Genomic DNA, 15,407 nt, shown 5'->3' on the forward strand with positions numbered 1-15,407 from the left:
CTAGCGAGCTTTTATTTACTTTGTTTAGTTTGTAGACCTTCTGGGTTGCTCTCTGAGTAGGTGCCCCCTTCTCGTTACTTTGATATATCCTCCAAGGGTATGTTGCCACTCCACTGAATCAACATGTATGACATAGCTGCCTTACATTCAGGCTTTCCAGTGTCTGAATTACAGGCATCTCGATAGTCATTTTGGTTCTCTACTTCATATTATTGAAGTCAAGGGTAAAGAGTCATTCACTTTACTGGCAGTGTGCCTGGATGATAGTCTGAATCCCCAACTGTATATTGATTTCACTAATACCAAAGGACTTACAATGAATAAGGACTCGCTCTTAGCCTATATTTTGTAAATATTTAAATAATTGTTCTATCTTTTCTAAACATTGCCATTCTATTTATAAAGAAAAGTTGTAAGTTGTTTTGTATGGAGTTATTATTAATCTTTCACCTCATGTCACTTAAGTGTTGCATGCCCATATTTCCTAGTCAAATGAAAGTATAATTTAATAACTATACTTAAAATTGTACTTAATTCTTATGTGTGTTGGGGATCTCAAGATTAAATTCAGTGGGGCCAATTCAATTAGATATACTGTAGACCTCAGTGAAGATGCCAGCTTCTGAAGACCATAGTTATTAATCACTACGAGCCACATCATGTCCTCTGAGTTAGCTAAATACATACACAGAGCTGGAGTTAAACTGATATCCTTGAGGACAAGACCTTCAGCTCCTTTAAAGATTAGATGATGATAACAATGCTATCACTTAGAAAGCCTGACTTAAGACAAATTTGACTATACAAAGCTATCAATGAATGCTTTAAAGATTTTATATCTGAAAGTATTTAAAGTAGAAATCATCCTAAAGATGTCAAGTAAAAAAGCTGTCATCCACTAAAATGTGTCTGGATGATACAGAAATACTTGTATAATCAATGCAAAGAAACAAACTAAGTCCCGTGGTGATTTCTGATCACTGTTTTCTACTTTGTCATTTATTTACTTATTTTTTCTGTAAGGACACTCACAAATAATAAGTTTATCCCTTCTACATTGCATCTGTACACTGAATATACAGGGCTTTGCACAGGGAGTATGGGAGGCAAAGAGCTCTTCATCTTCCCATCTGGTGTTTTAAGATTAATTACTTACAAAAGAGTGAATTAAATAAACTTTTGAATGCTGTATAGGAAATTTAGATTTTCTAATAAAATATTGAAATGAAAAACAAACATCTCAGATTTCTGTGATCTATTTCTACTTTCAGGAAGGTTTGAATGGACAAATCTGCTTCATAAATTATCTTCCAAGAGCGGCCCTAATCCATGATCCTAAATTAAAATCCTATCTCACATCCAACCAGGACATGTTTTCTGAAAACTTTTTATTCCAAGTTTTTACAGCGAAGAGCAAAACTTATTTGAATTCCAGCTTCTGCCTCATAAATTTTACAATCTCATGTGTTTGGAAAAGTCAGTTTTAAAGGGGAAAACAGTCTTTCATGCACAGATACACAAATCAGCCAAGCCGACCCCATGTTATCTGTTTGGATCTGAAGTGAAATTAAACATGTTATTAAACTGTTAAACACTTGCACTACAGATGAAGTCTGATAACTGTTACTTTCTATTATACACTGCAACGTTAGCATCAGTATTTCATAACTAGCCTCATAGGATAAAATGTATAATCATTTCTCTTCGCTTTTTGCACAGTGGTCAACTCTATAAAACACTCAAATATGTATTTAAATACAGTAGTGCCAAACTAGATTTTATTCCCAAAAGAATGGAGAGAGGACAATAGAATTTGTGTTATCATTTACTTTGAATATCCTTCCCCATATATGTACCAGTCCTGCAAACATTCATGTGCATAATTAATTGTTTGCATTGCAGAGGTACCGCTGAGGCTAGCTAAAGCTGTACTTGACATTTTTACATTTTAGTATTCTAAATTCAGTTTATGAGATGTCTTCAGAATTTCCCATTGTTTGTAGAAGCTTACTCTGCTGCCAGCTTGTTATTAGCAGGATAGAAAAAAAAAAGAAAGGATTGTTATGCAACTTCTTCCTTTCTTCATGATACATTTGGGTTTCATTCAGTGTGCCCCAAAACCTTGGGGAAAATTTCTCTGGCTTAAACAGCTACTAGATCAAGCCCTGAGTGAATCATCCAGGAGCTCTGTTTCTGTGATCAGACGTTCACTCACCAGGGGATGCCTGTTTCCCTTTTCTTGCCATTTCTGTTTGTTGCAATCCATTCCCCTTAGTCTACTGGTATTCAAATAACCTTTCTTTCAACTACAACAACACAAGTCATTTACTCCCAAGTCGTTATTTCAGCTCTTTTCATTGGCAGCTACTATCCTGATGATGTTGAATTGCACTACGAATTCCTCTTGGGAGGAATAGCCCCATGCATCGGCACAGGCTGGGGGCTGGCTGTAAAGCAGCTTCGCGGAAAAGGCGCTTGGTGTCCTGGTGGACCCCAAATTGAACACAGGCCAGCAATGTGTCCCTCTGGCAAAAAAAGCCTACAGCATCTGGTCACCAGGTCAAGCGCTGGCATCCCTACCCTCTGCTCAGTGCCAACAAGATCCATCTGGAGTGCTGGGTCCAGTGTTGGACCACTCGGTACAACAGAGACAAAGCCACACTGCAGTGAGTCCAGAAAAGGACCACAAAGAAAATCAAGGGCTTTGTCCACCTGACATATGGGAAGAGGCTGAGAGCAGAAACTGATGAGCTGGGACTGCTTAAGGTGGGTCCTTATTGGCATGAATAAATGCCCAGCCCAGCTGGGGAATTAAAGAAGACAGGTCCTCCCATCTTCAGTGGCAGGATGAGAGGAAACAGGCACAAATCAGAAAACAGAAAATACCTGTTAAAAATGAGAGAAAAAAAAAACTTTATTGCGAGTGTTTACTCGAGCAAATTGCCCTAACAGGTTGTGGACTGTCCAGCCTTGCAAGCACTCAGAAGCTGACTGGATATGGCCATGAACAACCTGTTCTACCTGACCCTCTGCTGAGCTGGTGTTTGGACTAGATGATCTCCACATCTTTTCCAACCTCAGCTTTTCCATGATTCTGTTTAGCTGAAACATACTGTGTTGGGAAGCTGGTGTTGCAATGTGGTTCTTACATCCTTGAATCCAATTCTGCACACATGTATTACTGACAATAATATCTGCTATCAGAAGGATCAGCAACGATAAGCTGTTGCTGGTTATAGGTTGTATTTGCAAGATTAGGCCTTTAATAAATTCAAGAAATTCACTTCTATCAAGCCCAAGCTTTCAATTACGTGTTGTAGATTGTTCTTTAACAGAGCTCAGTACAGGACTGCATTCTATATACACTTCACTGGTTAGACAGGTTTGATGGAAGGAGGGAATCAATAATTTATGTTCTTTTAAAAATATGCATAAGTACATCACAGAGAATATCAAAACTTCAGGGAAAGGTGATATTATTATTTAATGCCTTGTTGATGAGGTTTATTTTGGTAAGCTCTTGACAGCACAAGGTAACATATCATCTTTGCATTGACACAAACACTACCAAAATGTGAAAGGATGCCTAGCAGTAAAAGATCTGCATCTAAAATAGATTTTTGAGAGAGCAAATTATTTTTTCCTTCCCAATAGCTTGTTGATTTTTCTTTGTTAGAATTCTGCCAAGACCTCTGAGCAAAATTAAAAAGCATTTTTGTTATTATGTGCCATTCTCTCCAGGTCTGTTGTAAATTCTCAATTTCTTTCTGCCTTCCATTCACTGTTGAAAAATGTTTGTTGGTATTTGTGACGGGGATGAATGTCTTTATATTTCCATTGCTTTTGCAGTATAGCTGCTTTCATTACTCATTGCACTGTGCTATTCATTTTTACATTGGAGACCAAGGCCTTTTTCTATTTTTCTCCTTTATGTCCTTTGTTTGGCTTGTGATGAGAGTGATTCAGAATGCTCCAGAGGGCAGTGTTGTGCTGAAAGCCTGGGTTCTGTGGGCTTTGCCTGGATACTTTTTGGGCATCAGGAGGCTGAATGTTATTTATTCACACGCAGAATCGCTTAAATGACCTTAAGTCTTAATTCCACAATGGCCTTGGATTTACACATTTTATGACTGGGGTCCTTGCAACAAACAAATTAATTGTGCTTGTGCACATAATATGATCTTCAAGGTTTTTCAAATGCTGAGTTAGATGGAGTCAATTAAAAAAATACAATTAAAAAATCACAGTCATCTTAAATAACAACGTGCTAGCTTCACCAAACAGGCTTAATGGTTTGGAATATTAATTTCCCTGCTTGTGTCACATGGGGGAAAGGGAAGAGAGAAATCATCCCAATGAGGGTGCGAGACAACGCTGTTCCCATCCTCCCCTGGGAGTTCTGTGAAGGAGAAGCATTTCACAGAGAGGCTGCAGGGAAAGCACTAAATCACACATCTCCTACAACTATGGCTTTCCATACTCTCCTTCTGCCTTGTCCTGCCCTTGGGGTATGCACCAGCATTGATAGCTGGCCTGGAAGAGCCGGGATCACTGGGTCCAATTGTCACTGATCCCCATACTCCTTAAGAGCTTTCTGGCTGCATTTATCTTATTTTTAAGTAATTTTCAAATTCCTCTGTAAACCAAAGACACCTTGACTGTGTCTAAACTGACCTAATTTAAGGGATGCCTACTAATGAAAGGTTACATTGTAGCAGCCTCCCACTGAACCCAAGGTGCCTGCCTGCCCACGCTCCTTTCCCCAAGACCCCAACGACTATTGCAGCCTCTCCACATCACCTCTCTGAGCATCCGTGCTGCTCCCAGGGACCCTCCCTGCTTTCAGTAAAATTTCTGATATCTGTGTATCCACACTGGAAACCACTGTCCATTTCCTTCTTCTGCAGCAGTTCCTCCCTTTGCGCACCTCACACTGCCCACGGCACCCCGAGTCCCTCAGAGAGCTCCTGCTGCATGGTGTGCTGCTTGGCTTAGAGGCCTGAGCAAAGACAACAAAGCTGTGTATCCTCACTGGCTGGGGTGCTCATCCCATCTCAGTTCCCGAGGACAGAAGCACTTGCTCACCCCCTCATACCACTGAAATCCCCACAGCACAGCCTGAAGCCACCAGAGGGACCCCGGAACACCTGGCTGTTTGTGCAGGAGGTGCTGTGAGGTGGTCACTGCAAGCTGGAGGATCTGTAATGAACAGAAAAAGGGTCATGGAGCACTGTTGTGCCTCAGCTTGCTCTTGAACCTGCCTAACACTGGAAGACAAAGAAGGATTAAAGACCAGATACTGTAAATGCTTACAGATTTAAGCAGTCCTTGCAGGGAATACCATGAAGTTGTCCCCTGGGAATGAGCTCTGCCCTCCCACAAGACACCTGGAAGCAAGCACAGGGGCATCAAACAGCTCAAGACATGGATTTACATTCACTTATTTTTTTTTTGAACAGGGACAAATGAGTTCTGCTGTTGTTGCCCTCCAAGAACATAATGTTCCACGCATGGAGAAACTGTAGGAGGAGAAAGGAAAAAATGGGCAGAGGGTGGGGTGGTACTTGTGCAGAAGAAGTGGTGAAAGGCCCATGGCCAGAACAGAAATACCTAACACCTATACCTCTGGTATCTACAAGTCTGCATTTTCTTCACCTGAGTGCTGGCAGAAGTTTCTGCCTTGTGGAACTACTAAAATCCATGTGGATTTTGATGATCTGCTAGAAGGTAGGGCCATTTCCTCCCACACTGTGACATGGGTGCCTGCGAGAGCCTCACTGGCAGGAGCAGCTACTGAGGGGCTGCTCAGAAGTGCCCATGAGCAAAGCAGGCTTTCAGCATGCTCATGAGCGTGTGAGAAATACATCACTCTTTAAACTGCTTGTACAGCAGAGGGAGGGTTTGCTATTAGCTCTCTTGATAAACATATCTCCAGATTCGTGACTTGAAGAGAGTGATGAGCTCCGTGCCGAGAAAAGGGAGGGGAAAAGAAAATATTGCCATCTGCTTGTGTAGAAGTTTAAATCCATGCACCAGCCCTTCTGCACAGATAGAGAGGGATGATTCTTCCCTTTCTGCTAGATGCAGCCTTGAGAGTGCGGCAGTGTTCCTGCAGAGAGACCTGAAGAAAGACTGAAGGGGTATTGACAGCTTCAAACCTCAGGTTCTGCTTTAGGTGCCTACTTCGAAAGCCTGCAGCATTCAGAGAACCTCTCTCCAAGCCCATCAGTCAAACCATCAGCATGTCTGCTGAAGCTCCACAGACAGCCGAGGGGGCCTAGGCTGCTTGCACAGCCTCCCAGGGGACACAGGCAGCATCCACAGCACTACTGTTCCCACAGGGTCAGCACACACAACCTGGGCTTTGCAGGTTTGGGATCTAGCATCAGATCAGTGTGACTGGGTTTCAAATATTAAGATGTTAGGTGTCACTGAAATCCACTGAACTGATGACGGTACTGCTGTCTGGCAAAAGTAAATTAAAAAAAAAAAAAGAGATCAGGTAACAATATTTGTTTTTATTTATAATATTTTTGGTAACCCAGATATGGAATTGCCCAGACAACTGTACCTTCATCATGTGTAACTGCCAGCTTGCATTTTTGCAGGCATATCTACCCTGACAAAGGCTTTTAATATTTAAAATCATGCAGATTATCTATTCAGCCCTCAGAAAACTCATTGCGATGAATTCGGTATCTCAGTTTCAGGCACTTCAACCACTGACACCTTTCTTCAGGCTACAGAGAGACTTTATTAATTGTACTAAAAATCCTGTGCAAACATTTAAAAATATTATTTAGTACTCAGTAAAATATTTTTTTTTATTTGAGTGTGTTACCATCTATCAATGTTGTCATGAGTCTAGATCTCAAAAGTGTTTCTTTTTACTCTCCTTTTAAAATGTATTTTTATTCTAAGAGCCTCTGTTTATGCAAATTTATCAGTCACGTCTACTCAGAAATGCTTATATCATATCTGAGGTCAGGAATTCAGCTGTATTTAAATTATATGCCAGATGGATGGGCAATGCATACATTTCAGTTCTTTGACAACTTAATGAACATATCTCTTGGCAAGATGAGGTTATCTGAACATCCCAAATCATCTGTCACAGTTGTCTCCAAACTTTTGGGCTGCAGTCTACCGTCAGCAATGAAAGCTGACCACCACACTGTCTCATCAACCTTTAGCTGAAAAGGCTTTAACAACTATTTGCTTGCCTAGGGTAGCTATGGGCTTCTTATCATGGCCTTGTCAATTACAGGGGGTAAATCCTGATTTGTAATGAGTTTCAGAAATCTAGAAACATTAGCTCATTAATTCTCTCATCCTTCAAGTAAGTTATATTATTAGCCATTTTGTTCAACTGGCACATTATGCAGAAAAAATGCTCGGGGAAAAAAGAAACAAAACCAACAACAACAACAAATACATTTTCAAGCTGACCAATAATCTGGCTATCTAACTTCTGTATCCTGAAATACTGCTTGGCCTAATCCTTAAGAAGAGGTTAGAAAACAGCTTTTTTTTTTTCACATAATATTTTGAGTTTCTCAAGAAGGAAAAATCTGAAAAGATGTTGAAATTTCCTGCAGGAGGCCAAGACTTGGCACAAGGTGCTAAACAAAACATTTTTCATCAGTTTTACCACCTACACACCTAGCACACTAACATAATCTGTACTTATTAGTGCTGCATTGCCTTGGAAATTGGTCACCTAGTGTCTTACACTAGGAGCCCCAATTGTCCTTGGAATGCTTAAAATTAACTGGGGATAACTGGAAAGTTGGCCTGTATAAATCATCCAAGGTCACCCATGCAATGACGTTAGCAGCAAAGCTGCAATGAGAACCTGGAAGTTACTGGCTTTCATCCTAATGGTCACTTCACCAGACCAAGATACCACCATTATGGGAGATAATGATAATAAAACACTGCAGTGCTCTCAAATTGCACAGGAGCTGCACTTTCACTGTTCAGAAAAGCTATCATTCAGTCTGGAAGTTATCAAAATTGCTGGCCCAACATACTCTAAATACAGAGTGTCACTTATGAAGAACATGTAGTTTTTCTTAGTAGAGTAACATTACAAAAAGAGAAAGAAAAAGAACATGGAAGTAGAACAGAAAATCCTGTTATAATGTTAAAAAGGAATGAATGGAAAATGATGGGTATTATTCTGCTTTTCTTCAAGCTCCTGCTGAACTTGGATATAATAGTGGCTACAAGACACTGGGACCACTGCTGCCACAGTGGGGATCACAGTGGTTACACAAGCACTAACACCACTGCTGCCTAGACATCACTGATGTTGGAAACCCTTGGCATTGCTTTATTTGCCATGGGTTAGCACAAAGTCATTGGTAAGGGGAACCTTGAAGAGACTACAGCAACCTGCTCCTGTCTAGGTGACCCTCATTCCTGGCTCTTCACTTCTTTCACCCTTCCACTCCCTAGCTAATGCCACCACCCTTTCTCCTCAGCCTTTCCTTTTTTGCCTGAGTGCTTCTCCTCCTGTGACCTCAAATGCACATCTACTTGTTTTGATTCATGGACGATCAACCAAATCTGGTCATTCTTCCAGCCTTTCTTTCAGATAGCCTCACCTCCCATCCCTCCTTTGAATATCCAGACCTGTCCTTCAGTCACTCTTGCTGGCTTCATCAGCTTCTTGCTGTCCTCTGACTCCTCCTGTAACAACTCAGGGGTAATGTAGCCTCTTCTTTAATTTGCAAACAAAAACAAGCAAGCAAACAAAAAAAGCTGGACTTCCGTATTCCACTTACTTTGACAACTACCCTGCTATCTTATTCTACCTCTGCTTTTTAAGCTCCTTGGCTGCAGTCAGTACCTGGTGTCAATCTCCTTGGCTTTCCCCAGCTGTTTTCATTGAGCCTTACTTTCAACACGACCTCTAATGACCTCTTCCTACCTAATGCTGTGGATCAGCAGTTATTTTCTGTCCCTCATTCAGCTTCACTGCCACTTCTTTCTGCTCTTCTTGGCCTATCATCTTTCTTTCTTTATCGAGAGGTTCTGATCTGCTCATGTTGACAGGCTATCACTGACAATTATCACCGACAATTACATTTTCAGGAAAGAGCCTTTGTACTTTCTCCCAAGCTGCTTTTCTCTGCTGAGAACCCATCCCCTTGTTATTTTTCAATCCTTTGAAAAATTCCCTTTTCCATCATCTCTCTCCCTCTCTTCCTTAAAAAAATAAAAAAAAAAGAAAAAAAAGATAAAAAAAAGATGGAGTATTGTGGGATCTCTTCTCCCATCACGCTTACTAACAAACACTGTCTCATAATTTCCTTGGAAGCCCACTCGTCTGTACCCATCTTCTGTTATCTTTTAATTGTAAGCTTTTAGACAGAGGCTGCTTTTTCACAGAACCTAATACAAAGAGGTACTTGTTCGTAATGAGGCTATTAAGCAACATGGTTATATAAACACAAATTACAAAGGGAGTTCAGATTTCATTGCAGCAAGCATCATACAAAACCTTGTCATGAAGAAAAGAGAACCAAAATGCTTAAGAATACGGTCAAGGCCTTAAAAATTCCATTCTTAGACATGCTGGGCATGCACAAGTGAATCTGTCATCTTTGGAAATTAAGGCTTATGCACAGCATTCAGACTTCACTGAAAGCAACAGGCATTTTATTACTAAGTTCAATATGGCCAAGGCTTTTCTATCCATGTCTTATCATACGGACTTTGTGAATATTTGCAAAGAATCAGTCCATTAGAATACACCTAACAATAGCATTTCATAGTTATACTCAATGACTAGGAATTATCTTGACAGCTTGATTTCTAATTTTGTATCAGGTTTGTATGCTAGGTCTGACAATACCCAGGTACTAAAGCCAATGTTTAATGGATCACAAACACAACTTAAGAAAACATAGCTTGTTTTGTTGCTTTACACAGCCTCTTCTGAACTTTCAATTAATAAATTATTTAGCACTTGTCCTTAGATGGCATGGCTGAGATGTCAATACCACCCAAAGCATCTATATTTACCAAGCCCATCCTGTATGAAAGGGGATGAAGATGTTTGTGTAAGGAAAATGTCAAAGTGGGAAATTAACCCCTTTGGGGGTTTTACAGTTAAATATTGCAATGACTGCTAACATATCAGCACTTATCTGATGCCAAAGGATCACGATATCCCTGCTGATATTGTTTACCAGTTAGACTCATGGTTCACCTAGTTCAAAGAGGGCAATGGACTCTTTTTGTAACACTGCCTTTAAGTTGGTATGCTAATAAGCAAATATAACATGAAATTTTATTCCAAAAGATACAATATTGAATTTTCTCCAATACAAAAGGATACAATAAATCTCATCTTTTGTGACAACATGCCTCTTAGAGGAAGGTCATCTGTATAAAAGAGTGTCCACAAATGGTGTTCTGTCTTTTTGGAGATTTACATTGGGAAGAGACTGAATGCTGATGGGGGCCGATCACTTCAGTCCCTTGTGTGCATATATGCTAACTAAGCTGAAATACAAGACTGTCTGAGAGCTTTGGTAAAACCATGAGGGACTTCCACATCTATCTCCATCCTTTTGAAATTCCTCACACAAAGGTTGTACTGAAAAGGATTTGATCTGCCCATTCATTCTCTTTACACACTCCTCTTTTTTACCTATGAAAACCAGAAACTACTCACAGCAAACACTGAAAGAAAAACAAGCTTCACACATTCGAACAGCATGGACTGCGACCAAATAATCCACCTGGGCTAAATCCCTATGCTGCTGGGTTTAGTGACCAAAACAACCACAACAGCTGCCTGGGGCAGGAACCAACCTATAATGTGTACTACTTCCAGTCTGCCCATATGGAAAGAGGTGGGGGCAGCAGCATTCCACTCCACCTTGCTACAGATGCCCGTACCAACACACAGGAACTTACAAATGACTCCAAAAACATTATCTACTCCTATTAGCACAGGTCCCTCACCTTCCTTGCACCTGTTTCTATACTCACTTGTCATGCTCTAGCGTGATGCTCTGTGCCTTCCCCATGGGCTCAAACCCCACTACTTGGAACCAACTACACCACAATCCATCAAAGAGCCTGAGAAAAGCCCATATATACACATACACATTCCCTCTTGAAACCAATCAAAATATTGGTTTTGCACATAGAGTACAACATAGATTACGGTTCAGGTCCTGCTGTACCATGCTCTCACTGAGAACTAGTCAAGTAAAGAACATGAACACTTACGTAAATTATCAAGATCTTACAGACTTTATTGAGACAAGTTTCCACAAAAGAGAGGGAATTTCTTCCTTGAGTAGGGATTGCAAGAATATAGCCAAAGTTACAAGGATTACATGTCAAATGGTACTCTATTTTCTTTTTCTTTTTTTTTATACGTCCATCTTGCTGTAGCTTTGACAGGATATGTTAATCAAAATCCTATGGAACTGCATTTAATTGTGTATTTAATTTTCATTTACATAATCATCTTACAAAAGGAGCATTTCTCCTTTGTGCTGGATGTCTTACGATTAAAAGTTGCAATTACCCAAATATGTTATTTTAGGAGCCCCATCACTATCGCTTCTATTGCTCAGTCATTACCATAAATTATTACACAGGAGCTAAATATACATTTCCAGTCTTCATGATGTCCAAACAGTCCTGCAGTCAGAGAGATCGAATGTTCCCTGCGGTGTGCCATAATAATCTGCATTGAGTGTTTTGGATCAAATAGGAGAAATTTCCAAAGCTTAAGGGCCTTAACAGAGAATTCAGGAAACGCATAATTGTAGAGTGCCTTAATTTCAAAAATAGGATTTGTGTGCCTGTAACACAGGAATTGCTTATGGAAATGGGCAAGCACTTACACTGATATATATCTCCATAATCAGTGCAAAGCTACGAATGTTTTACTACTAAATATGTATTGTAAAGACTATACAAACTTGATTAAGCATAAAATCAACTTGTAAGGGGTGGGATATAGTAGAGTGGCAGAGATAGAATATATTTTCCAAAAAATAGAAAATAAAAAATCAAGAGTAAACCAGAAGATCTCAGTCATTGCTGAGGGGGCAACAGGGCATGAAATACCAACCAGCTCACAAAAATGTTTACCTCTGGGCCTCTGCTTCTTCTGTTACTTCTGTTTTGAGAAGACAAATGCATCATCTATCTGTAGCCTATGAATATTGTCTAGGCATTTCTGCTCCCTGCTCAGTTTCACCCATTAACACTCAGGGTATGCACAAATGAAGTCCTACTTAATCTCAGCATGGAAGTGGGTCACAGGCTGGAGGTGGGCCGGTTCCATGGGAGGTGGTTTCACTGAGGGACAGCAGGACTTTAGCTAGCTCATAAACAGGGGTTAAAACTTTGTTGTATCCTCCAGGCTGCTGCCTAAAGTGGTCATCAGAAATAGGTACCCTGCTCTTAGACTGTCTCAAGAAGCTGATCCTCCAAAATTATTGTAGTGCAAAACTCTATTTTTAGCAATTTCTTCAGTTTGCATAAGAATGTTAACATGCCTGAGCTTTACAGTTATAGAATGAAAATAAAAGGGGTCTGGAAATGCTGTAGTTAATGGTAGCATGAGAATTCAACCTATGCTGCTTAAATGCATTGGCAAAGCTTGGGCAAGCTGATAGACTAAAACCATGCAGAAAATGCAATACACACACGATAACCTTCTTCTTTGTGAGGATAACCTCAACAAATGTATTTCTGGCTTGCCTTCTCTCCCCTTCAACATGCTTGTTTTCAGAGTTTGCCTTCAAATTCTTAAAATTGAAATTTTAGCATTCCATGCAAATAGGAGAGAGAATGAACTGGAAGCATGTCATTGAGTTTTGCTTTCTTTGTTTGTTTTCTAAGTGATTGTTTACATTCTTCAACCATAGACCTTGTGGGTTTACTTAAAACATGACAACAATACCATGGATAGGTGGCATAATAGCTGGAAATCAGATGTATCCTTTCAAACTTGGTATTTTTAATTCCACATTACAGAAGAAGCTGTCTTGACTAACAAATGAAAGGATAGAAAAAACACCTTTAACTAGATGGCTCTTTTACAAAGGTGAAATAGACTTTTCCTAAATTAGCACAGGAATAATTTTGAATAATCTCTGGAGACAGTAATTTACCTAATATTTGGAGAAGTTTTATTGTAGCTAATGCAGTTTGTTGACGATTATATCAGACAAATTCTGTTTTCAAATCTCATGCTCATTAAATGTAGTGCATAGTACAAAAGCTGTGATGTGAAGAGTAAGTCTCACTGGACTGCATCAGTCACCTCACTGTCTAATGACTTTTTTTTTTTAAATGCATTGGGTACGCAAAATCACTATGTAGTGAAAATCTCAATTATTACTTTGTTTCCTAAGTATTATGAAACACATGGTCAGCTACATTTATTTTACTTCAAATGGCTTGTTGTTACTTATTTCCTCTTTAGACTATTAAAACTCTGACTTATTTACTGTGGCACTCCTTTGATCATCATATACTTATGTAATTACACAGTTCAGATAAACAAAAAAACACTACAAAAACTCTTTGCTATTTATAATGAGCAATCTTTAAAATTCACTTTTTGTTTTGCTTTGTTTTCTGATACCGGCTAGTTACAGACTTTATCCATTTAAATGGACAGCTTCATTGTATCTTTTCTAAATATAAGCATGAGCTATTTTCAGGCCACTCAAGGAAAGTCATGGTGTGTAATATCAAACTCTTTGATTTGTTGCTGGCATATGCATCGCAAAATGTCATCTCATCCTGCTGTTAATGGACACAGCCAGAGAACGCTTATGATCATTACTGATTTAGATCACTGATTTCTTCACACTCAAAATCACTTCAGTAAACAAAAGCAGAGGGCATACACTGAATTTGAGTTTTGAAGAATACTGTATCTCAGGCTGATACTCCTCTTTTCTCTGAAAAGTCGATCAGATTAGTAGCGTGCACTTCCATTGCTCTCAATGAGTATACACTGGAGGGAAGTTGTCTATGTGGTATGCAGAACTGTACAGTCAACTCCTGGTTGTCTGTGGGTGTGTAACCCAGGTTGCAGATTAGCAGGGCTATGTTAAAACAAAGCAGAAATAAAAGGAAAAACACCCACCATTTTCCTTTGAATTTCTCCTGCAGCTTTTTAGTTCAGCTTAACTTCATTCCTCAAGAAATGTAATAAACACAGGAAGTCCTTACAGGCTAGCGTGCATATGTTTTGTATTACCTATGTTTTATGCAAGTTAGTCTACACCATTTCTGTTTTCAATAATTGACAGCTGACTGTGTAACTACGGAAGAGCCTGGCAACCCATAGTTTTATTCAACATTTGCTAAAAAAACAAGTATTAGTCAAAGTACGTCTTTAATTCACCTCAAAAACCACCAGACTTCCCTTTGACTTTATTTATTAAACCCATGAATAATAGCAGCTTGCTGCAATACTGGGCTCGGATTAATATAAGTAAAATGTTCTCATGCTTGGAAGGCAAAGCACAGACAATACAAGTGAGCAAACTCAATGCACTTAAAAGGAGACGGATACAGCAGGCTGCTCTGCCCTCAAGGCCTGGAGACTGCCTGAAAACCATTGTGTAATAATATTTTAGGGCTATACCAAAAACCTTGCATTAATTTGCTAACTGTCCATTTTATTCATTTAGAGGATCAATGCAACAATAACTGTGGTTTCTTTATGAAGGAGTTGGGAGAGGGGAAATTGCTTCCTGCTTCCCTCTCGCCAGTATGCATTTTTCTCTGCATAACATAGACAGTGACTACTTCATGACCAAAGCCAAAAGATGAGATAGGCAGTGTGCTAGCCAAGCATCATGCCATAATGGCCCCAGGAGGGCAAGTGGAAGGAACCAGTGGCCTCTCTCTGTCTTTAGGAGGGAACCCAGACACTGACAAACCTTGGGAAGCTGCTGCAAGAAACTACTATTGAGGAAAGTGGGCTCCTCTTATCTGCTGTGGAGGGGGGATGGCTGAGATACTTCTTAAGGAGCACTGGAGCAGAAGAAATACAGGACTCAATATATGAAATATTTCACATTGAAGAAGAACTGATGGAGAGGTTGCCAAAGGGCCAGTGGCACAAATAGAGGGTAAGAAAGCAAGAGGTGCCGACAGTCTTTTCTCGAGGGCACCTGTTCTTACTCTTTTTTTTTCTTACCCAGGAAAATTAAAACAACTAGCATCACATAACCCATGAGCATCAAAGATCAACGCAGACATAAAACACTGATATTCTTTGCTATTCTGAAACAGAAGAGTAACCCACCAGCCCTGCATAAGCTTTGGCACCAATTTCACTCCTGTACTAAAATGAGAGCAGAGAGCTTTTCATTCTGTGACACAACCATGTACTGAGCTGGAAG

Source organism: Netta rufina (assembly GCF_964035555.1).
Source record: "Netta rufina genome assembly, chromosome: 1".
In the NCBI taxonomy this organism is placed as follows: Eukaryota; Metazoa; Chordata; class Aves; order Anseriformes; family Anatidae; genus Netta; species Netta rufina.